This window comes from Phocoena phocoena, chromosome 14, assembly GCF_963924675.1.
Source record: "Phocoena phocoena chromosome 14, mPhoPho1.1, whole genome shotgun sequence".
Classification (NCBI taxonomy): Eukaryota; Metazoa; Chordata; class Mammalia; order Artiodactyla; family Phocoenidae; genus Phocoena; species Phocoena phocoena.
The window spans coordinates 42,217,004-42,243,281 of NC_089232.1; positions in this window are offsets into that span (position 1 = coordinate 42,217,004).

The window sequence follows — 26,278 nt, forward strand, 5'->3', positions numbered from 1 at the left end:
TTGTTTTCCAGAGGCCCAAGGAAGGTTAGAAAGGAAGTGATGGGATTAAAAAAAATATTTAATCTAAGTTGTAAAGGAGCTTGGAACCACACCACAAGCATCATAATTAACTTTAATAATTATAAATGTAAATGCAGACAAGCCACAAGGTTTTAATGGTGTGCCACATGCTTCTGCTAATTATTTTAGAGTTTGGACACATTCAGTGCCAGCTAATTATAAACCCTGCTATGGAAATCATCTGTTTATATTAGACTTATTGATCTCTAGTGTTTAAGCAATATGAAAAGGGAAATCTACAATGCTGGACCATCTGCTTTGTATTCCTAATTGCTTTTAAGGAATCAAATATATAAATAGTCAGCTTTTTATATACTGGGCCTCAAACTCTTTCAAGAAACATATTGTGCAAACCCAAGTGAATTTTTAAAAAGCCTATTTGGAATGTTGCTTCCCTAACTCCTTTCAAGGACCCTCCACCCCTTTACCCACATAATACCCTCCCCTAACCTTTTTGCAAGATCTCCAAAGCACCTTCTTTTCTCCTGGACCTCACAGACTGGTCAGGGTAGCTGAGACATTAGATGTTTTCCCTATTTTAATTACACCTTTTCTTTTCCTTCCTAAGAACAAGTCCTCTTCCCCACCCTACCCCACCTCCTTATGGCCATGAATAGTTATTGCAGTTTCACTCGGTGGGAAGATGGCAAGGAAGAACTGTCCAGGTGAATGGTTCCCTCTTGTAGGAGGTATTTGACTTGATGGCAAATTAAATCTCCTGGCATGTGGGGTAGATGCCTGGTTAGTGGGACCAGAGCAGCATTACCTCTCATCACTAGCAGGCCTGGTGGACAAGTCTTTTCTTAAGATGAGTCTTGAGATTCTGCATGGAGATTGGGTTTAAAAGAAGAAAAAATTGATTTCTTAGAATGACATTGTTTGCTCCATTCATTATTGCCTAGATGGTTATTATTTTAGTGTTCAAATAACTAGCTAAAAAACTACACATTGGGAAAGATTTCTTTTAACAATCCTTATTTACCCCTTTGAGACATTCATATTGAATTGTAAAATTATTGGCTTAAAATAGTTATGACTTCTATTATTCCTGCTGTTTACTCCTTTTAAAGTAGGAGTTCCTCCTAGTGTTCTACCACTCATATATCCCACCAACAGCAACAATTAGAGGCCAATAATTAATATATATTACATATATGCTATAATGCATAATATTACTATATAGTCTCCCTAGGTTTGGGGCCCTTCATGAGCTTTTGTGAGTAATATAAAGTTAGGATTCGTTTGTAATTTCATGGAAACGTTACATGATATAAATATGAAATAAAATTTTTAGCTTTTTAAGTATTTTTTTTTCTTTCAGTAATATAATGAGTTGTGAATTTTGTTCTAAGGGATCAGCGGAAGTTATCAATCATAATTACACAACTAAATACCAACACCCAAGGCTTAGAGCAGGCTGAGGTTTAATGACTAACTCCAAATAGTTGACCGGAAAGGGTCACTTACCCTAGTTACAAGAAACAAGTGCCTTTTCTGGTGTTTGGGAAGAAGTTCTAGCATGTTTCATTATGCTCTAAATAAAGATTTAACTTAAAAATATCTGCTACCAACAGTAATGTGCAGTCATATATTTTGGGAAGACATTTATATGAGATATACATATATACATACATATAGAGTTCTCAAGGTTTGTTAAAATAACTAGTTATGTCAGAATGGTTATGACTTTTCTGCGGTAAATTCTCTGTAAGAAATCTGCTCTTCTGAGATATTTTATCTGCTCCTCACAAAGGTTGTATTCATTCTGTTTTTTTCTGTAGTTTTGAATGGAAGTTCTATTACCTGCTTAGGCCTTGTACCTTGGACTGCCGGTGTCTCTGAGTTTTAGTATCGGCATATGTATAATTGTAGGGCAGGCCTTCTGTATAATCTGAGTTCATTCTAATCAGAGCTACAGGTTCCCTTCAGCTCTGCGGTGAAAAGAGAATATTCAAAGTCAGAAAGAAATTAGGAGCTTTCTTAAAAGGTGCTTTAAACAGCTCATGTTCCCCACGCCCTCAAAGAAAGTTACAAATCAAGAGAGCACAATTGGCAGCTACATTATCAAAGCCCTTCTGATAATGCTGCCATTTAAATTGAATGATATTGTTTAATGGGCTTTTAAAAAGCAGCCATCCTTTGGATCTGACACTCCAGCATGATTATCTTCCATTCCTATTTAAGATTACAACAGTCCAGTGATAATTATAACATTCATTTCTGGAGTTCAAGGGACTTGTACATGCGAATGTGGAGAGAGAGATGAGCATCTTCTGTTTGTAAAAGTGGACACTAATTTGGTATTTGTGACACGTGCCATTCCATTTTTGGCTTATACATGAGTATCTTCTCCCCAGGTCTTTCTTGCCACCAGCAAGTTGTGACAGTTTTCTGTGGATTGGCTTTATGATATTGCTTTGATGGACATAAAAAATATAAAAGTAAAAAATTTGTTATATTTTATTTTCAGTAAACTGAGATTTCAAAGATGCAGTTTGCCCATTTCTCATTGTCATTTAACAGAACTCCAAAATTCTTAGCATTAAACTCACACATGTCCCTATTCCTCTCAATTTGTCCCTAAAAAGCAAGCATTCTTGTCACTAGGTGCTTTTTTTTTTTAAATCTAGGACTGAAGACAATGTTTGATATATAGGAGGAGAGCTTCAAAAAGATTTTAACTGTTGTTGAATGGATAATTTTAACAAATATTTAAATGCCCATCAAAGTTCTTTCTTAAATCAGCTAGTAAAAAGTAAAGAATTATTAGGTTGAGCCATATGGAACTGCATTTTTGTAGGTAAAAAAACAGTTGGGTATCAGCTATTTCTGGGGTTCAACTTAATACTTTCTAATACAGTAGCCACCTCCCTCTTGTATTTTCTTGGTACATGAAAATGTTTTTGTTTTTAAAAAATGGAATCAAGCAGTTCTTTCTATTTTAACTATAGTAATGCAATGAAGAAGCCAAATGTGGTGGGATAAATTTTTTAGCTGAAAAATATGACTTTTATTGATTAACTATTTTATTAGCACATAAAATGGGAAATTTGATATATGCTCACAGAGTTTTAATTTTGACAATTATTGAACTAATTACTTTACAGACTCTATATTACATACATTCCATGTGGGTTTGATATCAAAGTCACTTTTCTTTCTAGTAAGACCTTTCACAGGCCACATGGGATTTTCCTCCAATGAGGAATACCCCTCAGGCTTGAGTTGTGTTGTGTTGTGTTGTTTTATTCTGTCACATCGAAATCCTATAGGATCACCTACCTACCTGTCCATCTTTCAGACTGTTAGCAGTCTTCTTACTGAGTTTACAGAAGAAATCCACAGATTAATGGTGAGATCTATAACCTTTCCTAGTTACAGACATTTGGAAGAGAGGGATAAACTGTGAAATAATCTGCAGTAATGGTTTAAATTTCATATGTCATGTTCCCCAGATTTTAGCTATCAATGGATGCACTGATTCATAAAAGGCATTTTCAAAATGTGTTTTAAGTTGTATTACATATTTTCCATCCTACCCTGGCTTCAAGATAGACTAGTCATGCCTCGGAATTATTGGACATTTGGATTTATTAGCTTAAAATATACTCCCCAGGAACTCATACTTTGAAACTAGTGTGGCTGCTGTTTTCTCACACATTCTAAATTTTGGATAATAATTGTCTGAATACTAATCACCTAAAAGGGGTTAAATATTATCAGAATGTTACATTTAAAATTCATTTAATGTCCATGTTTTTTCTTTGTGAATTACGTATAACGATTGTCTTTTTAAAAATTTATTTATTTTTGGCTGCGTTGGGTCTTCGTTGCTGCGTGCGGGCTTTCTCTAGTTGCAGCGAGCGGGGGCTACTCTTCGATGCGGTGTGCGGGCTTCTCATTGCAGTAGCTTCTCTTTTGCGCACGGGCTCCATAGCACAGGCTGAGTAGTTGTGGAGCACAGGCGTAGTTGCTCCACAGCATATGGGATCTTCCTGGACCAAGGATCAAGCCCGTGTCCCCTGCATTGGCAGGTGGATTCTTAACCACTGTGCCACCAGGGAAGTCCCATGATTGTCTTTTATTCTTCATTTCTGTAGTGAAATAATTTAAACCCTTAACCCTGATTGGCGTTAATAATGTTACTAACTTCAGTTTTCAGAGTGAAAAGCCATTAGGGGGCAAATGGAAACTCAGTAAATTTCCTTCAGTGAGGCCTGAATCTCCTTGTGTGAGAATCCAGTCAGTCCCTAGTGAGACTGCGATGTCCTCCAAATATACAAAACATAGGATGAGATAATTGAATTTGGCCTCTGGGGTTCTAAAAATACCATAACCTGGGAATGCATGGTATCCTCAAAGGATCAGGACAAGATCTCCACTCATGTAACTCACATAATCCTCATTTTTCAAGCCCTATCCACTTTTGCATTAGAATCCCAGAAATAGCACTTTTCAGGTAGTGAAAACACACATACTATCGTCCTCTATTTTTTTGAAGTAAGCACAGTAAGGAAGGGATGGTCGTGCCATTTTACATTATTTCTTTTATATTACTACAACAGAAGCTCCCATACTAAAATTTGAGTTTCTGGCAAACATTGTGAAATAGTCAAGATATTAAACTCCCGTAGGTTAAGAGGAACTTGGGCTGGCCCCCACTTGTAGTGGGGCTTATGAGGAGCTCTAATTAGGGTTCAAAAGATGAAATCAGGCAATTCATGTTAACATTTGGTTCATCGAATAAGTCTTTTCGGGGGAACAAATAGGGATGTCTTAGAGTCTTAAAGTGAACATTAGAAACTAAACTTTCATTTCCTTTGATTACATGGTGGAAAGGGTTAAAATTCTCTATGTAGATCACTGAAGTTTTATCATATAAGATGACCTTAGGAACTGTCATCTCCCTTGAATTTATACAAAGAATTCAAAGTAAAGGTTTTCTAGGTTACACTTCTTTTTTCAACCCTTTGTCCTGTCAGCTCAGTCCTTGATATCTTCATCTGCCGACATGCCCAGATGTGCAGTGAATGTTGATTTGAGCTGGCCCCTCAACCCCTCCCTGCTGGTGTCATTAAAACCAGGGAGGCTGCGGCCCCCCTGGCATCTTTGGCACGGCTTGGCTTTACACTGCGGACTAAATTATTGATGAAGAGCACTTCTGTCGCAGTGTGTTTTACCCACCTTTAAATGAAACAGTGCGGATTGAGCTGTCACTGCCTCTTCACTCCCTGCAACTTCTACATGACATTTATGATGTGGTTCAGATTGCACCGCAGCAATTAATTTCCAGTGGAGTCTGCACTCAGAGTGAAGATCCCTGACAATTACCGAGGGCTGGTTTCTCCGTGAGCACATGGCACACTCATCGATACTGTACACAAAAGAAACACATCAAAATATATGGAAAAGGGTCTCTGGGATTTGTGATCCTTTCTTCCTCCTCAGATCTAGTTCTGGATTCCAGGACTTTGCTTTCATATCGTATATTTGGTTCTCCTCTGTAGTTTTCTGTAAAGATGGGTGGACTTACCTTCCCGGCATTTATTTTACAGATGCCTACCAAAATTTTATAAAATTTCGTTGGCTACAATATATGTTTATTCTAGATGAAGCTTTTGTCTGCTTGTTTTTGCCAGTAAAATATTCTTTGATATTTGCATTCAGTTCTTCAAGGGATTCTGTGACCCTGATGTGTTTTTCGATTCATCCAGTGAATGAAATAAGCAGCACATGTATGCATATATGTGTGTCTATGCATGTGTATATGTGTACTTAAGTCTGTATAGGCATATGTGTATGTGTTGTGTGTGTATATATATGCGTATTTTTCAAAGGATACAATATTTCCAAGTATGTGAAATTTAATGTTTGATTAGTTATTATAAAGGATTATTTTTTACCTGTTTCTTTTAAAAAATTATAAAAATTCAGATTAACCCGGGGAAAACACTTTTCATTATATAAGATTTTAAAAGGCAGGCAGTTTTAATATTTTTGAGAATATGGGATGATATCAACCTAGGATAGTCATATAATTTAAAAAATCCTTAAAAGGATTTTAATGAATCGATTAAAAAATGTTTGTAATTAGCCTATCTGTTATTCTGAAGGCTTGAGTATAAATTATTCTCAAATAAATATTTCCTCTGGCCTCTTGTTTGCAGTATTAACTTATATAGTCAACTTTTTCCTCTTTGGCAGACTTCTGTTTTGTCTAAACTGCCTCATACTCAGCAAGGGTGTATTGTGAATTAATGAGTTTTTAATTTTCAACTTAGTTCTCATTTAAATACCACTGCTTCAGAGCCAGTGGTTAAAATGTAGCAGGCAAAGTGGAGTCATTTCATGCTGTGGTACTTCTGAGAAGCAGCTGCATCATTCTTTATTGCAAAGGCACCATTTAGCTAGGCATTGAGGAGTGAGGACTTTCAGTGGTGAACTTCACACAGGATTCAGGGAACAGTTTGTGTACTAGGAGATTTTAATTTGACAGGATATATAATGTATCAATCAGGTAACTGAGGAGTCTGGATGACTCCAAGAAGCAACACCAGAACCTTAATGGAAATCCAAACTGTGGATCAAAAGGCATTTTATATGCCATTATTCACCCTCATGTGCCCCTGTCCTCAGTACATACACACTTTCACGTTTGTCTAGTGAGGTGGGTCAAAGAACGGGAGAGTACTTACTGCATTTTCCTTACTCAAATCTGATGTTTTCCAGCCCTGTTGAAATCAAGATAAATAGAAGATGAAGTATCTCTTAGAATTCAGAATTTGACCTCATTCTTGTTTATCTTTCAGACTATTTATTGTACTAAATCACCCTTTCTGTACTTTGAGAGATGACAGTTCAACAAGATAGATTTCAATAAAGAATTCCCATCTTGGTATTACGTGCTCTTGCCTCCAATAATATGTACATTTCAGATAAAGAAGAATGTAGTCTCTTTTGGCCTATCATTTGGCCTATCATTTGGTCCAAACAGAACAAACAAACAAACCCCAGATTGCTTTTGATCAAGATGTTTTGGGCAAACTTGTACATGCACTTATATATTTGTATATACACAATAAGTTGATAATGGCGGTGCTCTTTAGAGATATATTTCAACAAATTGTACCCTCTTTGACCTAAGAGATGTATGAGAAGGTTTTGAGACACTGGAAAAAAATGTTAATTATGATATATATAATAAATGATGATACATTTTTTGAGCACTTAACTATTTACTAGCCACCGTGCAATGACATAATCTTCTTGACTCTCACAATGACTTTTGAGGCACTCTCATTATTCTCATTTGATATGTGAAAAAAAGCAAGGCTTTCTTCAAGGTTGTATGATTTGTTCAAGGCCAGAGAGCCAGATAGTACCAAAGTCAGTACTCTATGCTAGGTCTTCCTGACAGTCCAACCTCTTATTGGTTTACTATATTTGATTCTTTGGTGGGTAACTTTATTCTTTACTTTATATGATTCTTAATTTCTAAAATTATTTTTACTTATGCAGAAAAAATTTGGTTAAGCTAGTCCAGTCACCAGTTCTTTTTTTGTCATTTTAGTTTGAATCTGGGGCTCATTCTTTGCCTCTCTCTTACGTAATACAGACAGTGGTGAGCCTTTGCCTACTACCAGTGGGTGGATAAACGTGATCAATTGACACTTGCGAAACTACACAGTTCATACTTCAATGTGTTTGTTAGCGTTTTTTTTGTTTTGTTTTTTTACATAGAGAAAAATGAAAGCAAAAAGTGGTAAGCTTAGATTATGTGGTTAGTTATATAAATGATTTACACTAAAATCACTGAATTTAATATTTAGCTAATTAAACTCTTTTCCTTTACATCTCCAATAAGTCATGGGCCTGTAAGACTTTCCTTTTTCCTTCTCATTTAATAATTCCTCCCACCCACGTTGTATCTCTTTGACTCACTTATTTGGGGACCCTGAATCAGACAACTGAGGTCTTCTAAAATGAACTTGGCAAAGACTGGGAGACATCCTGTGAATCACCTTCAAACTGTTGTGTTTCTCGTTGGCCCATAGCCATAGAGTTGTTAGTGCAGTGTTTTCTCAATGGATTGAAGTTGTTAATATGAAAAATAAGTAAATGTATTTACTTGTTACAGGTGGAATATCTGGCTGTTTTAAGGAATGTAATATATTATCCAGAAAAACAAAACCCCTATAGGTATAGCAGTATGATACAGTGGAAAGGGATGGAATCTGAGTGTGAAGACCTGAGTCTACCTCAAAGATATTCTAGTTACTTGCTCTATAATTCCAAGCAGATCAGATAACATCTGAAATTGTTTCACCATCTGTAAAACGGGGATAATTTCACCTGACATTACCAATTCTCAGGTTATTAGAGTTTCAATAGCCAAGGTATGGAAACAATCTAAGTGTTCATTGATGGATGAATGGGTAAAGAAAATGTGGCATGTGTATGTATGTGTGTATGTGTGTGTGTGTATGTGTCTGTACAAACAATAGAATGTTACTCAGCTATAAAAAAAATCTTGCCATGTGTGACAACATCTACGGACCTTGAGGTCATTATGCTAGGTGAAATAAGTCAGAGAAAGACAAACACTGCGTGGTCTCTCTTATATGTAGAATCTAAAAAACAAAACAAAACCCCCAGCCCCCCAAAACTCTACCAAGCTCATAGGTACAGAGAACAGATTGGTGGTTGGCAGAGGTGAGGGCTGGAGGGGTGGGAGATATGGGTGAACTGAGTCTTAAAAAATAGTGAATATTTTATATTAGATTAGAGGGCATTGAATTGGATTCTAAACTTACGGAGTTTAAAGAATCTTTTCTAATTCCAACAGCTACTTTGCAACTGTAGTAAATAACTAAATGTCTAAGTTGAAATTTTTTTTCCCCTACATATAAGAACAAATACTAAAGAAAGTTAACCCATATCAGTGTAGCTTTAATTAGAGGAAAGACAGTAATAGATGAGGAAAGATGTTGGATAATCTTAATCTGGTATATCTAGTGCTTCCATTGTATGTTTCATCATTTTGAAATGATTTAACCTCATTTATCTTTAATTGCCTTAAGAAAAGGAGATAATGTCTGTGGAAAACATTTTCAGTAGTAAGCTGCTAGACAAGTATCAAGTCACAATCACTAGAACTCTCCATATATGTTGTACGTGATATATCCATCTATAATACCAAGCTCAAAGAAGGAGGGGAGTTGTACCAGTTTAGGATTGTGTTTAGCCTCATGACAGAGAATTCGAATTAGATTGACTCAGGAAAGATAGAATTTATATAAAAGAAAGAGCAGGGGTTGCAGTCCAACATAGTTATAGTGTCTCTATCCTGTCTTCAGGGATCCAGTCTCCTTCTGTCTTTCTGCTCTGCCATCTTTAGCTCATGACTTCAATCCTCAGTGTCACCTTATAGCCTACAATTGACTAGTAGAGGTCTAATCATTACCTCTGTGTTCCAGGAAGGGAGTAGGAGAAAGAGGGGCGAAGGGCCAAAAAAAGGAGGACTAGGGCAAGGTCAAAGAGAGTTAGCCTGTTATAAACAACGTTCCTAGAGCACCACCCCACGATTACTGCCTGTAATTCATTATGAGGCTGGGAAGTGTTTTCTTCTAGCTGGGTATATTTTGGAGTTCTCTTGGTGAATGAGAACCAGATTGTGGTATTGTGTAGGCAACCAGTGGCCTATGCTTTTGGACTATATGTGATTTGGATTATCTCTATGGTAGACTATGTGAACTAAAATGCAAGGTCCATAGTTATTTGATATAATGGTGGTGACTTTTAAAAGTTGTTAATAATTTTAGCCTATTGAATCAACTTATCCTAAACCTCTCCAGCCTGGATTTTTTTTCCAGTTACCATTTGTTATTTTACTAAGAAGGCTTTGTCTAGAAAAATTGCATTTATACCTTTATTATGTTATCTTGGTTGCACTATAATCATGTTTGGGTTAGGGTAACAAACGTGCGTTATGAAATAAGAATCAGCCCTTCTTCAGTTTTCCGGAAAATTATATGGATTTTTAAGAACCAAGTTTAACATGGGATATTTGGGTAGTTCTGCCAGCCTTTGAGGAGGCCTATAGTTAACTAGTAACTTTACCTGAACTTATTTTCTCAAAACTTACTTCAGAAAAACCTTTAGAAACTCCACTAAATAAAATGAGTCAATACAGATAAATGAGTGAATACATGTAAAACGCTTTGAACAGTGCTTTGCATAAAAGTAACTTCATAGCAGTAGCTTCACGTTGCATTAGTTTTAGTGTTAAAATGGCATTTATTAATAAATATACTGATGCTTTTTAAAGAGAGGGTTAATAAAAGATGGAGGGAAATACTTTCTCCTTCCAGGCTTTATAGGGTAGAAAAATATTGATCAATCTTTACATTATTCGATAATGAAGTTTCTACAAAGAGTATTCAGTCCATTCCCCTCGATCCCATTCTCCAAATTAAAAAAAATCAATATACTTACTACATAGAGTTATAATTAGGTAACGCGTAGAGAAATTCTCCTTGTAGCATGCATAATGGTTATTGCCATGTTTTTTGTTTGCCCAACGTGGGAAGTTCCAATCTCCATGGGTTGAATTACTCCTTTCTGTGAGTCTTGGCAGGCAGAATCACACTTCTCACTACAGACACTGTACGATCCAGTGTCTCCCCATTCTCGGTGATTGAAAGTGTGCATACATGTCTGAGGTACCATCAACTGGATGCTCCAACGTGGGATTTTGAATCTGGATGATGATGTAAAGATGCCGGGCTTGGGGACTGACCATGGTGCTTTAGAAGAGTGAAGGCAAGTTCAGAGTACCCCTGTGGTGTGACAGACTGCTCTGTACTGCCCTTAAATTGCTGTTCTTGGAGACTGTCCATTTTCCACACTCAGAATTCTTGGCAGCATATGCAACAAAGCTGAAAACCTTTGGAGTCATTCTTGTCTTTCCTTTATCACCCTCACATGCAGTCATTTGCTTTATCCTTTTGATTTTACCTTCTAATGCCTCACGTGTCCCACCTGTGTTTTCCATTCAGACATTGTTTCCATATATGTTCCCGTAACTTATCTGGAGTTTCAAATGCTCCTAACTGAATTCTTTGTATCTTTTCCTGCTGACTCCAAAGCATATTATCGCTAGATTGAGGTTCTTAAAACCTAGATCTGCACCTATTGACTCACTGATTAAAACACAGTCTATTACAGCTCCAGATATTCCAGGCTTATCTCCAACTCTTGCCCTCCTGCCCCTGCCCTTGAGGCTAATTGAGATAATTGATTTTCTCTGAACATTGTCTATAATCTCCCACCTCCATGTTTTATCCATGTTGTTACCTCCCACTAGAGTGTTCTTTCTCTTCATTGTTCCTCTTAAATTTCTTATACAACTGTCAGTCCTGTGTAAATCGTAACCTCTGTCATGAAGACTCCCTGATGACCGTAAACGGGAGGTTACCTTTACGTCCTTCTTTGAATTCCCATAGATGCGTTACTAACAATCCTATACCATCTACTCTGTCTCAGCGGAATCTTTGTACTTGTCACCCTCCTTCCTCTATTGTGAGTCTTCAAAGGCAAGAACTCTTTGTTCTTGTATTTGTCTCTCCTACATTTTCTAACTTCATGCATTTCGTATTGTAGGAGCTCAGATATTCATTAAATAGAATTCTTGATGATCTAGGGAAAAAAGAACATTCCTTTTAAGTCACTTGACCCAGTATTAACATAAAACTCTATGACTACTTTGTTTATTTTAGGAGTATAGGTTTTCCATGGGGTCCCATCAGGCAAAGGTATATGAAATGAAACAAAAATATTAGACAAAAGAGACTATTGTGGATTCAGTTTCTATTACCTTGCTGCATATAACTAACTGTACCCTTGGATTATCTCTATTTGTGACCCACAGGTCAGAATATATCATGGTCCTCATAATAATTTTGATCAGTTTGATAGCAGAGACTTTGTTATGGGACTGTGTATATTAAAAATGCTTTCCCACATATCACATACATTTTCCTCCTGTCTTTCGAAGGAAGAGTTGTTCCTATGCCTTTCCACGATTAATGCCACCATCTGTGCATTTTTTTAAAAAAACCTCATTCCTTTCTGTCTGTTCTGAGACTTAGCACCATAAAGTCTTTCTTCTCTCACAAGTCTTTAAATTCTTCCTCTTTCCACTAACTGCTTCCTTTCAGCCAAAAAAATGTGCTCAAGTCTTCACTTATTTCAACCACAGTTTCCCCTGGTTACTATCCTACTTTCCTTATTTCCAGCACCACCAAACTTCCTGAAAACAAAGTGTATCCTGGGTTCCTCCAGTCTTCTCCTCTGCATTTGTTCACTAGGGTTGGGTTCTACATTATTTCCCCACTGATACTTCTTTTGAAAAAAATCTTTCACTTTTTATGTCAAGGCATCTCTTCAGTTCCATCTCAAATACTTTATGTTATTTTGAGAAAATTAACCAAAGCTTTCTCAAAATTCTTCTTTCTTCTTGTGTTGAATGGATCTAATGTTTGAGCTGTTATGTAAGTACCTTAATTGGTATTCCTTTATTCACAGGTTCCTCCCTCAAATTTATACTTCTTAATATAATTAGTTGAATTTTTCTAAAAAAAAATCATGGATCATTGTGTCCTTGTAAATATTTTCAAGAGTTCTTCAGTAGCTCCATGAAATCAGCCTCTTCAGTGGTATCAGAGCTCTCCATATTACTTTGATATGTCTCTAGCCTCCTTGAACTGCTTGCTCTTTCCTAAATGCCCATGAAGCATTTTGCTCCATGCCCTTTCCCTGTATTATCATTTTTCTGTGGAAGGTAGTCACTAACATGGCTTCACTAACATGGATACCTCCTGCTATTCACACCCTTGTGTAATCCCCTCACCTTGAGTGTGGGCTGGACTTAGTGAATTGATTATAATGAATAGAATGTGGCAGAACTGATATGATGTCAACTCTGAGATTGTTATAAATGATGACTTTCTGCTTTGGGTCAACTTGCTCTCTTTGTCTCTCTGTCTTTCTCAGATCTCTCACTCTGAGAAAGCCAGATGCCTTGTCATAGGTATCCTTATGGAAAGGCCAAGGCTAACTAATATCCATGTGAATAATCGTGGAAGTGAAAGCTTTCAGGTGAGACTACAGCTCCAACCAACAGCTTGATTGCAATCTGATGAGATACCTAGAGTGAGAGACTTCGGATAAACTGCACCCAGATTCCTAATCCACGTGAGATAATAAATGAAAGATTGTTGCTTTAAGCCATTAAATTCTGGGATAATTTGTTACACAGCAATAGGTAGCAAATACATCTGTTTAAAATAGTCTTCCACCTTCTTTAACCATTAATTGCTTGATTACTCCTCTTGCTTTACATTTTAATGAAATGTAAACTTTTGGATCTCTAAATGATGTCTCCAGCCTCAACCCTGTCCTTTTGGGCAGTGCAGCGACTTCTGTATTCCTCAGTGGATTACCTTGACTCTCTTAGCACGACCAGTTCGAACACTTCCTACTCACGACCTGCTGAAAATGTTTCCTTCTTCATCTGTACACCTATAATATTTAGTTGATGGCTTTCATTGTTACTTATCACCTTCTTACTTGTTTATGTCCCTGAGAAGATAAATACCTTTAAGGGTTGCAACTATTTCATATATTTCCACAGCTTCTTACAAAACTTAGCACAATTTCCTGAACATGGTAGGAATTTAATGCATGTCTGTTGCGTAAATATAATGAGACTGTGCCTGATTAATCATCAAAATAAGTGTGCAGGGCACTAATTATCAGGATGAGGGTTAATCACTTCAAATTTTCTGGTAAAGCTTTTAAAAAAAATGAGAGAGAGGAGTGGCAGGGTCACCTTGGATGAATGAAACTGCACAGAGACTGGAAAGCACAGAACTTGTGAGACCAGTTAACTACTGGTTGGTAGGCAACAAGAGTTCTGCTGGATGTTATAGCTTTAGATACAATAACTTGTGCTTCCTATGTTCTCCATGAGGCAGACGCATGGGAAAATGTAACCCAACTGAACCTAAACATAGCACATAGTACATATGTACTGAATATTGGATTCAACTTGGAAATAAAAGCTGAGGAATGATTTTGTGGGTCTTAACTGGTAAACTTTGAACTTTATAAGAACTCAACGCCCCAAAAGCATTTGAGCAAGAATACAGCACTGGTTAAATGATTTAGTTAGATTGTTCAGGTAGCAATCTATATAATTAGACTTGGGCACTCTGATGAGTGAGAATAACTAGGAAGAATAACTAGTTGAGTCCTGAGCTTATAAACTGAATAGGTCTGCAATTTGGCATCCTATTTCTAAAATGAGTAGATCTTTTAAACAATAGAATCTCTTGAAATATATCATTAAAATACAGAATTTTAAATTGCTTGATCCTTATAACTACAACTAAATTCTTTGTGTAGGCCTAAGGAGACAGCTGTATTATTTCTACACTGTTTCTTTTAGAAAGGGGATGATAAATTGATAAATTCCAATCTTTTTATTGTTGGCAATAAGCCTTTAGAAGTTGCACATACAATGTGAAATATACATGTAAGATCAGCTGAAACCTGATACAATACTTATGCCCTATGATAAGCCTTTTGAAAACTCATAGTATCATTAAGACTTTGAAAGCTCATAGGTTGTCAGGATGTTATAGGGTGGAAGGATTCATTAAAAGCAATCCTTTATTGATATTTTGCAGAATGCAAGGGAGAAACTATTCCAGGTGGTCACAGTCTATGATTTCATGGAGTTTGCCATCTAGTAGGAAATACCTAGTAGGAAAGGATTGGGAACAGCCAATTGGATTTATCTTCTTTTTGGTCTCAATAGCCCATAACATGGGGATAAAATTTAATTAAAATCTATATCAGTTTTAATATTTTACTGATGTTTAAAGTAATAAAATGAAGAAGATAAATATATATATATATGCAAAAGAGGAAGGAGAAGTGAATAAAGGAAGACTAGAGAGAAGAAATTAAAATGAGAAAGAGGTGCCTTAAAGCATAGGAGGGGGGAAAAGCAAGAGAGTGATAGGGATCAATGTGGAGTCAAGGGTAAGAACAGAAAAAAGAGTAGAAAATATAACCAGTGAAATAATTGCCAGACAGGAGGAAAAACGAATTGATCTATGATAAAAGAAGGAAATGAAAGTAAAGGGTGAAAGGAGAAAAGAAAAGAATGTACTTAGTGTTTAAATAGTGTTTTTCATTTTCAGAAAGCTTTATACATATTAACTAATTAACCCTCATTCCAGTCTTGGGCATAAGCATTATTATCATAGTTATTATTATTAATAACTGAATTTAAAAGGGGTCAGAAAGGGTTAGATACATAAAGCTTTAAATTTTGCACATGTATTTTATTTCTCTGACATGAAAGCAGTAGCTGGAAGGAAAGTTTTGTTTCAAATTCTTGCAAATCCATTATTGCTAGATGAGAGCTGCATTTATTTTGCTTCCCTCACCTTCATGACCTTGGGCCATAGCATCTGAAGATGTAGTCTCTGCATTTGGCTATCAGTAATAATTTTTCACCTGCAGCTCATCCTTGATGGTAGGACCCAACAAAGAGCTTTCAATTCAGGTCTTTTGATTGACAGGATTATTATTAATATTATTTCTAAGAACAATGTATAACTTCTCCCGAATACAGTTTAATTACAATAGAAACCAGTTGCACAGTTTATGGTAGCCAAACAACACTCCCTGTGTTTGATTTGGAGGCTTTCTCTTTTCTTTGATCCCATTGAGACAGGATGGGAACTCTCCATTCAGGAACAGTTTTTAGTGTTCCAGCTTGCTAATCACACTCCGGTTTTTCTGGAGGGAAAACATTAGAAAGTGGATTGAATAAATCTTTGAATGTACAGAGTGGAATTCACTTTTTATTCCAGTTAGAATGAGCAAACAGTCACATGCCTGAAATAATGTAAATTTTGCTTTCATTATGATCCTGCCTCCACAAGCTAATTACACTGCAGATACAAAGTCTATGGACGTTCCTTCTCTAGAGTGATAAGGGAGACTGCTGGGTAAAAGAGCCACTCCTCATGTTTATTTTGGGAAACATCAACATATTGCAAAATTGTCCTCTTTTCAGAAGTGAAATTTAACATGCATTCAGGTAATAGTAAAATATAAGTGACAGTGGTTATGTGAGTATGGAAGGCAGGGTGGCAAATAAAGTAAATGTTGGAGTTGAAAACTGTTTGACTCTCCATATTTCAGTTTTACCCACTCGTTCTTTTTTTAGCCAAATGAATTTCATACAGATTGATTTTCTTTTGCCTTGGTACACAGTACTTTCCACTCAGTTCTTAAAATAGGATTCCCTAATCTTTACATAGTGCTCTTCAAAAATACTTGCAATTTTAAATTCACACGTCCAAAAAATTACTGTGTAATTCATTATGCTTAAGTGGCCATCTCTTCTCTTCTATGAGAAGCAAATCAGACACGTTTTATTTACTGAAGTTGAATGGTAAAGACACACTAATTGGCCACTTAATTTAGGTAAGAATACCTTTATTTTCATGTATCTTTAGGATTTTAAAATTCTTTGAGACACTTTACACAATTCTTAAATTACAAAAACGAAAACCCACCTTCACTAAATACCATGTTCTCTTACTTTAAAATAATAAAACAAGTATGTCAAGGTTATCAAAATAAAATGTTAAATTCATTTTATGTACTCCCACAAAATTAAGGATACTATTCTAGAGATAATCATCACTTGAAATCGTATACTGGAGTTTGCACACTTTAGCAAGGGATTTTATTAATTTCAAAACTTAGTTCTCTCGGCTTCTTAATGTACGTGCTTTAGTTAACTTGGTTTCAAGATTATCACCTAGATAGTTTTATAGACTTCATCAGAGCCATCATCAAAAATTTATAATTAATCAAATAATTATAATTTTTAAATTTGTAAAATTACTCTTTTCAGGATTTGTTAGAAAAGCAAGGTGATCCCCTTTTCTCTTTTAGTGTGCGTGTGTGTGACTGTGTAGGCTGAGAAGTGGAAAAATAATTGTGGTTAAAGGACTGTAGCTTGCAAATTACTTTTCATGATTTCTTTATATTAATATCACAGAATCACTGTGATTTCAGGAGGTCTTGTTTGTAGTCAATAAAATTTCCTAAAACAAGTTATTTTGAAAAAAATGGTTTTGGAGTTCCTATTCTCTGTTTGTCACTTTTTAAGAAACTATATATATATATCCATAAATATATATATAAATATATATACATATATAATAGTTATATGTATGTGTGTGTATATATATATATTAAATATACATATATTTAGAGAGAGAGAATAATTTTGTGGGTCTGTTGTGTCCATAAAGAATACGTACTCTTTGTAAAGTATAAATCGATATATATCAATAGTTAGAAAGAAATTTGAAATGCCAAACTGCATGATACCCCATTATAGAACTTGAGAGAAGAAAGGGAGAAAGGTTAGATTGATGTAGTCTCAAAAGGCATCATAGAGAAGCTACCCCCAATTTTAATCACATTATATTATAATAAATGTTGGAAATCATGCTTTTTAAAATAACACATGCATGTAGAACCAGTAAACTGAGCTATTTCCTGTGTCATAAGTAGTAGACATTCTCTACACACATTCCTATCTGAGAGAACAGGACTTTTCCTTTAGAGTTCTGGTACCATAGGTAAGCAGTTTATGTCTTACTAAACTGACTGGTAACATTTTGCTGTGGAAATTGCTATGGGAGCAGTCTCTCAGGTTCTACACATTCCAGAACTTTGCATAAAATACTTCTGTCCTTTCTTTCAAACTCATATTTAATGAGATGTGAATCAGAAAGTCTATTTTGATTAAAAATCACTAAATTTGAGAAGCTCTCTTAAAAAAAACAAAGGAGGGCAAGATAAGAGATGTTTATACCATAATCAATTAATTAGGGAGTTTATTATTTTTTAAATATATCTCCAGATATGCAAATTTAAGACTAACTTCAGGATTTATGTTTGAATAAAAGCTTGAAATATGTATTTTTTAAGCAAGGAATAAAGCAGATATATCATTTATGATATTTTCCAAATAATATAGATGAAATAAAATTAATGAATGTCAGTTGACCTGTACTTTAAAAAGTAGTAAATATGGCCAAGAAATCTGCATTTGCTTTCATTTTATTTAGAAGGATACAGCAAGTATATCATGACCTATCATGGAAAATTGGGTGATACATTCTCTCTGTACACTTTTTCCTAATTCAAAAATTGACCATTAATGACAGAATAACAGTGCTGTATATAATATGGAACAAATGATTTTGCTGGAATGAGGAGGTGAATTTACAATTATTTGTTTAGTCTTGAGTTGCCATCCCCAGAAAAAAAGAAACTATCACCATGACATTTCTAGAATTAGGTCTTCTAAACTAGTGTGATAGATGGAAATATTTTTCTCTCCTGAAAGAATACACAAGGTGCTGTTTCCCCTGGCAAGACTATGGAAACGTGAAATGTACTATTTTTTCCCATCAAGCAACCAGGCTCCACACGTCTATCATTATTCAGCTTCAAACTAAAAAGTCTTATTCTGAATATCAATTCCTATAAACTATGTAGCTCTCAATTATGGAATCTGAAACTGCTGGTTCTGTGATGATAAAAGAACATGCTGCTTGAAAGACCACAATTTGGCTGCAAGTAATCAATATACTATTTGGAAAGAAACCTAGATGTGCAGTGTGATTTAGAAATGCTGAGAGGATTGCACCAAAGCCTTCGACACAAATCTTTTTTTTTTTTTTTGCGGTATGTGGGCATCTCACTGCTGTGGCCTCTCCCGCCACGGAGCACAGGCTCCGGACGCGCAGGCCCAGCGGCCATGGCTCACGGGCCCAGCCGCTCCGCGGTATGTGGGATCATCCCAGACCTGGGCACGAACCCGTGTCCCCTGCATCAGCAGGCAGACTCCCAACCACTGCGCCACCAGGGAAGCCCGACACAAATCTTAAGTCAGGTTGTTCCTTCGTCTGTCTTCCTTAGGCCTGTTTGTCCATTTTCAGAGACACCAGAAAATTTTTTGAGTAAACAGAAGAAGCCTTTTCTGGAATCTTCAGGAAAAAGGGCAATAATTTGTAGCTAAATATCTCTCTTCTTTTTTTTCCCCCACCTATGAAGTTTGCTGACATTGTGTATCCTGATACGGAGAGAGTTAAATGAAGAATTTGAACTTCTAGGCCAGAAACATGCACGTGCTTTAAATGTAAGTAACATTTGTCAAATCTGAGTTTTAGAAAGTTTGCATATCATTTAACTCATCGTTTTAGTCCAAAGAAGAATGTCCTGTTGACTGAGCACCCAGGGTTGTTGTTGAAATATGAATATGAAATATATATCCTTTCAACACTCCCAGATTGTTCCTATTTTTATTTTTGTATCTGAGAATATGAAAGCTCAGAGGAGTTAAGTAAAACACTCTAGGTAACATAAGTAAAAAAGTACCAGAGCCAGGATTTGAACCTGGTTTTGATCATTTTAAGGCCCATTGGAGGGCCTACCACTTGCTCTCAAGACACACAAGGCATAGTGATTGCCTAGCGCGAGCTAACAATCTATTACGTAGTCCGCACGCGTCCCATTTTCTGAAGCTTGTTGAATTGCCTGAGGAAGGGCATTATGATAAGTTTCCTTCAGTGTGAATTTCACCAGTTTTGCCAAAGCCATGGAGGCAAGGTGACTTTAATGGCATATTTGTTCTTGTAGATTCAAATCTGGATGGTTGTTTTATTTCTTTGTGATGCTTGCCTGATCTGGAAAGAATGCATATCATGTTGACTGAAGATTCGATGACAAATATAGGATGAGGAAAATGGGGATAGGCCAGGGCGCATAGAAAACAGAGAGAAAAGGAAGTCCTCACTGGATTCCTTTATAGAAAATTATCTGGGCTCCTAAGCAATGTGAATGGAATCAGGAGAATCTGACAGAAACATTTTATTTGGGGTTTTTCTCTTAATTAAATTAGAGCCATTTGACTAACTAACTGAATAATAGGGTCAAGGAGAAAAGAGCAGCAATGTTATGAAACCTTTCCTCTTATATTTTTAGGTTGTTTTACAATTTTTCAGCACACCACATTAGAAGCTGGCAGAGTTTCTTTGCACAATGGGAGTTAGCCTCAGAAATTTCTACCTGTTTTAAAGAAGATGACTGTTTATTCTGGTCAGAGCTAGTAGGGTCACTGCTTTTGTATGTGTTGCCTAAACCTTTCCTGACAGTGTGCCATGAGCCCCCCTTTCCCCCCCACCCCATCCTATCCCCCTCACCTGTGTGACTTTTATTGCAAATGGGAGGGAATGCTTGTCCAGGCTGCTGGCTCGATGCTCCTTGGCTGTAACTTAATATTCCTAAGTGAAACTTGTTTCGGGCTTATGAACTGTGGGAGGTATTGGTTGCTCCTTCACGATTCCTGCCACAGACATTTTCAACTCTCCTTGGAACATAAGAGGTGTGGGAGGAGTTGGTAAGCCCTGAGGGAGCCTGCTGTCTGGTGGGCCCCGCAATTTCCCTTCACCGAGGCTCCGTTTACTTATTTTGAGTATGCTGACCATTCTTAGGGAATGGAATATGTTTTCCGTGGAATTTCGTGGTGGGAACAGAGGGGCTCTGCCGGTCTGGAGTTCATTCTTTCAGTCAGGCCAGGAAGGGAGAGTGTCTTGTCTCTCGTGGAGTTGGAGTGCCCTCTGCTGCCTTGGAGAAGAAGGTGCAGGTGCAGCATGGCTCTTCTTGCCAGCTCTTTTCTCCAGGTACAGGGAAACTTCCCAAAATACTCGCTTGGAAAACCCGCTGCCCTCAGTGGATCCCTCAGCATCTGGTTTCACTCCACCGTGAGGGCTTTGGCTTTTTCAAGAAAATCTTATTGAGGCTGAGTATGCGAACAGACCAGAACACACGTGGAAGGTAGCTTTTCCTTGGTCATGAGGTGTGACATAAAGAGCCATTTCAGAATGATAGGTATTTGGCTTATTTTTCATGAGTGTAAGTGCCGCCATGAAATATGTGTTTATTTTGTGTGTGTGAACAGTCTTTTTATATATGTCTGGGGAACCTGAATATTGTTACTCCAGATTTGGATGTCTCTGTATATTTTCCTTTGGCAATGTGTTTTTACATTTGAAATCAACATTGAAAAATGTTCTTTGTGGCAAATGCAAGTATTTTTAAAAACCATTTCTCACTTTACTTTCTAATGTATTTTATCATTATGCAGTGAAATATCTTATTTTTATATAGTCCTGTAATTTACAAGCACTTTTTCATAATCTCAGTTAAGCGTCATGGCAAGTCTGTGATGGAGGCTATGTAGACCCCACTTCACAGACAGAAAATACAAGTGGTATCAGAGGTGAGAACTGTGTCAGCTATTGTGCTGACTCTAGAATATGAGTAACAGTGAACAGTTATTTAATACCTATCATTTGTCAGCACCATAATTGTGCGTTTTTAAAAAAAATGCATTGCTCATTTATTTTTCATTTCAACTCAAAAGGTAGATACTATTATAGCTGTCATTGTATAGGTATGGAAACAGAGACTTTGAGAAGTTACTAATAATTAGTCCGATAGACAGTAAGTGAAAAAGCTGGGTTTCAAGCCCTGCTCCATCTGATGCCAGAGGCCCTGTTGTGTGGACAGTTTTCTATAGAGGGAAATGAGACATAATCCCTGGTCTCAAGTAACTTAGAGTAGTTTTGTGTGTATGAGAAAATACACATAATATAAAATTTATCATTTTAACCATTTTTAGGTGTGAAGTTCAGTGGCATTAAGTACGTTCACATTGTTGAGCAAGCGTCACTCTTGTCCATCGCCAGAACTTTTTCTTCTCAAACTGTAACTCTGTACCCATTAAACAATAACACCTATTTCCCCTTTCCTCCAGCCCTTGACAACCATCTTTTTATTTTCTTATCTCTATGAATTAGAGTATTCTAGGTACCTCATATTAGTGAAATTGTTCAATATTTGTCTTTTTGTGTCTAGATTATTTCACTTAGCCTGATGTCTTCAAAGTTCATTCATATTATAGCTTGTGTTAGAATTTCATTCATTTTTAAGGCTGAGTGATATTCCATTGTGTGAATATACCACATTTGGTTTATCTATTCATCCCTTGATGGACATTTGGTATGTTTCCACCTTTCGGCTATTGTGAATAGCGCTGCTATGGTACAAATATCTGTCCAAGTTACTGCTTTCAGTTATCTTAGGTATATACCCAGGAGGGTTGCTGAATCATATAGTAATTCCATGTTTAATTTTTTTGAGGAATCACCACTCTGTTTTTCACAGTGGTGGCACCATTTAACATGCCCACCAGCAAAGCACAAGGGCTCTAATTTCTCCATATCCTTGTCAACTCTTATTATTCCCTCCCTCTCTCCCTCCCTCCCTCCCTCCCTCCCTTCCTTCCTTGCCTAATACATATGAGGTATCTCATTGGGGTTTTGATTTGCACTTCCCTAATGATTAGTGGAGTTCAGCATCTTTTCATATGCTTATTGGCCATCTATATATCTTCTTTGGATAAATGTCTGTTCAAGTCCTTTAACTATTTCTTAATTGGGTTTTCTTTTGTTGTTGTATGAGTTCTTTATACCTTCTGGATATTAATCCCTTATCAGATACATGATTTGCAATTCTTTTCTCTTTTACTCTGTTGATAGTGTCCTTTGATGCACAAAATTTAAAAAAATTTTGATTAAGTCTAATTTATGGTTTTTTTTTCTTTCATTGCCTGTGCTTTTGCTGTCGTATCCAAGAAATTACTGCCAAACCTAATGTCATGAAGCTTTTCCCTATGCTTTCTTCTAAGAGTTTTATAGTATTAGTTTTTACGTTTAGGAGTTTGATCTATTGTGAGTTAATTTTTGTGTATAGTGTAAGGTAAGGGTCCAACTTCATTCTTTTGCATGTAGATATCCAGTTTTCCTAACACTATTTGTTGAAAAGACTGTCTTTTCCCCATTGAGCGGTCTTGGCACCCTTGTTGAAAATTATTTGACCATGTATGTGACGGTTTATTTCTGAGCTCTGTATTCTCTTTATTGGTCTATATGTATGTCTTTGTGCCAGCGCTACACTTTATTGACTACTGTAGATTTGTTGGAAGTTTTTGAAATGTGGAAGTATGCAACTTCCAATTTTGTTCATTTTCAAAATTGTTTTGACTGTTTGAGGTCCTTTGAGATTCCATGAGTTTTAGGTTGCATTTTTCTATTTCTGCAAAAAAGTGTCATTGGGATTCTGATAGAGATTGCATTAAATGTACAGATTTAGAGTAGTATTGACATCTTAACAATATTGTCTTCCAATTCATGAACACAGGCTATATTTATATTTATTGATGTCTTTTTAAATTTCACTCTACAATATTTTGTATTTTTCAGTGTACATCTTTTGTCTCCTTGGTTAAGTTATTCCTAAGTATTTTGTTCTTTTAGATACTACTGTAAATGAGATTGTTTTCTAATTTTCTTTTGGATTGTTCATCATTAGTATATAGAAATGCAACTGATTTTTGCATATTGTTTTTGTGTCCTACAACTAGTTTGCAGTTTTAACTTGAGCCCAGATCTTTTAACTCCATGTCCCATGTATTTCCTACTATTTCCCAGTGGTCAACATTTGAAAAAAGACTATTAATTCCTATTCCGCAGAAATTTGGTTCTTATAAGATGTCAATTTTTACCAAAATTTGTTCTGCTTTGAGTTTTTTCATGGAGTCTAAACATTCCGTCAGTAATTTAATAAATGAAAAAGAAAATAAAATGTTCCTTATCTATATGTGTTATGCATATAGCTGATAATCTGAATGACAAAGTTTTAATTTTCAAATACACAAATTGGTTTGATATTATGTTGACACAGCTGTGGTTCTCAAGTTGTTTTAATCTGCACAAAGAAAACTAAAAACTAAAATATGTACTTATTCATTGCATTCAGTAGTCCTAACAGCTGAACTGTAACTTTCCAACTCAAGTGGATTTGGATAATATAGTTTACCCTGTTTGATTGCCTATTCAGCCGGGTAATAGCCATAGTACCAATTTTAAAAATAGACTACTTAATACTTTGACTAACACCTGACAAGAATAACACAAAAACAAACCATAAACCAATTTCATTTATGTCTAAAGATGCCAAAATGTGAAACACAGTGTTATCAGGTTCTGATTATTTTAAACAAAAACTATACCAAGTACAGTTTAGTAAATTTAAGGATATGATCTATAATCATGATTCATCACATCATATCATATGAAAAAAACTTGTGAAAATCCTCCAGTAAATGAAGAAGAGGCATTTATAAATGCAACGCATATTCATGAATCAAAATACACATTCAATAATCTAGACATATGGTGCCTCTTTTACACAATTAAGAATATGTATTTAGGGCTTCGCTGGTGGTGCAGTGGTTGAGAGTCCGCCTGCCGATGCAGGGGACATGGGTTCGTGTCCCGGCCCGGGAAGATCCCACGTGCTGCAGAGTGGCTGGGCCCGTGAGCCATGGCCGCTGAGACTGCGTGTCCGGAGCCTGTGCTCCACAACGGGAGAGGCCACAACCGTGATAGGCCCGCGTACCGCACAAAAAAAAAAAAAAAAAAAGTAGTTAAAACGTTAACAGCCAATATCCACTTAGTAGAAAAGTCAGAAGGATGCTGTCACCTCCATTATCCATCATAATTCTGGAAGTTCTACTCAATGCATAAGAATACTAAAGCCAGTACTAATACTCCTAATAAGTATATTTAAATAAAAGGGGATAACCATAGCATGTGCAAGCAATAGATTTGTTGACCTGGAAACCAAGTTAATCGATTGAAAAACTATTAGAAAATAATAATGAATTAAATAGCTTGGCCAGCCAGCAATTTAATGTAAAGAATACAAAGATATTTTCTATATGCTATGAGTAACAGTTAGAAATGGATAAACATTTCAATCACAATAGTAGTCCCTAACTTGATCATTTTCTCACTGAGTCTTTCATAAACCTAAGTTGGTTTTTGTACCTTCTATTCTATCCCATTGTGTGACTTTTGAGCCAGAGTGAAAATACCTATAATTGTCGTAAGTTAATCATATGTCTTAATATTTGGCAGGGGGAGACCTCCATGCTCCCATACATACTTTTAAACTATTCAAAGATTTCTTTGCTATTTAGGCCGACAGTATTTGCTTTGTTCTTCAAATTGAATTTTACAGTCACATAGTTCAGCTTTTTAAAAAGCGTCCTATTGGTTTTTTTGGAAATAATTATATATGTAATTGAAGTAGAACTGAGGACGTAGACCTCAGTTAATTTAGTTTCTCTCATTGCACTTACAAGGAAAAAGGGCTTCAGACTCTGGATACAGGGTCCTTCAATGGCACAGCAACATTTACTACTGTGCACATATTACAGGAGTCTGCAAGAGACAGATGTGAAATGGAGCTTGTCCTCTAGAAGTAAGATAGAAATACTTCTGATATTCATGAAGGCTGGATTCAGGAAAGGCTGACACAATTGAATGCTCTAAGAGAGCCCCTCCAGTGTTTTATAACACTATTCACATCAGCTGAAGATTTACATTATATTTGAATGAAGAGGCATGGTAATTGAAGGGGTGGAGAAACTGAAATCATGAATGTGTACATTTGATCTGAGGTTATAGGGACTTGGCTTACAGGAATACTATATTTTTGGCCTTCTCTGAGGTCCTCTTAGACTTTTCTTTACAAGACAAAGCAAGTATGACGTTAAAAAATATCATTTTACACCTGTCACTTTTGGTCCCAAGAAGATCATTAACAGAGTGACAGGGATATTGTAGTACAACAGTGAAGTAACAGTAGTAGTGACAACCACAGTAGCTAACATGATATCTTAATTTTACTTCATACCTTTCTTTGAAAAGGACTCCTAGGAACTCACATAGTTCATTATATTTTTACTCAGATCATTCTTCTGGGGTGGTAAGAGGCAAACGTTGCCTTCTCTTCGCAAATGGTAAAACACGAGTTAGTGAGAAGTGAGAGATCTCCAGAGGTCTCAGAGGCTACCTGGAGCAGCTTCCATGACTGCCTTTTTTCAGGCAACATCATCCTTCCAAAGATGACAAATGCTAGA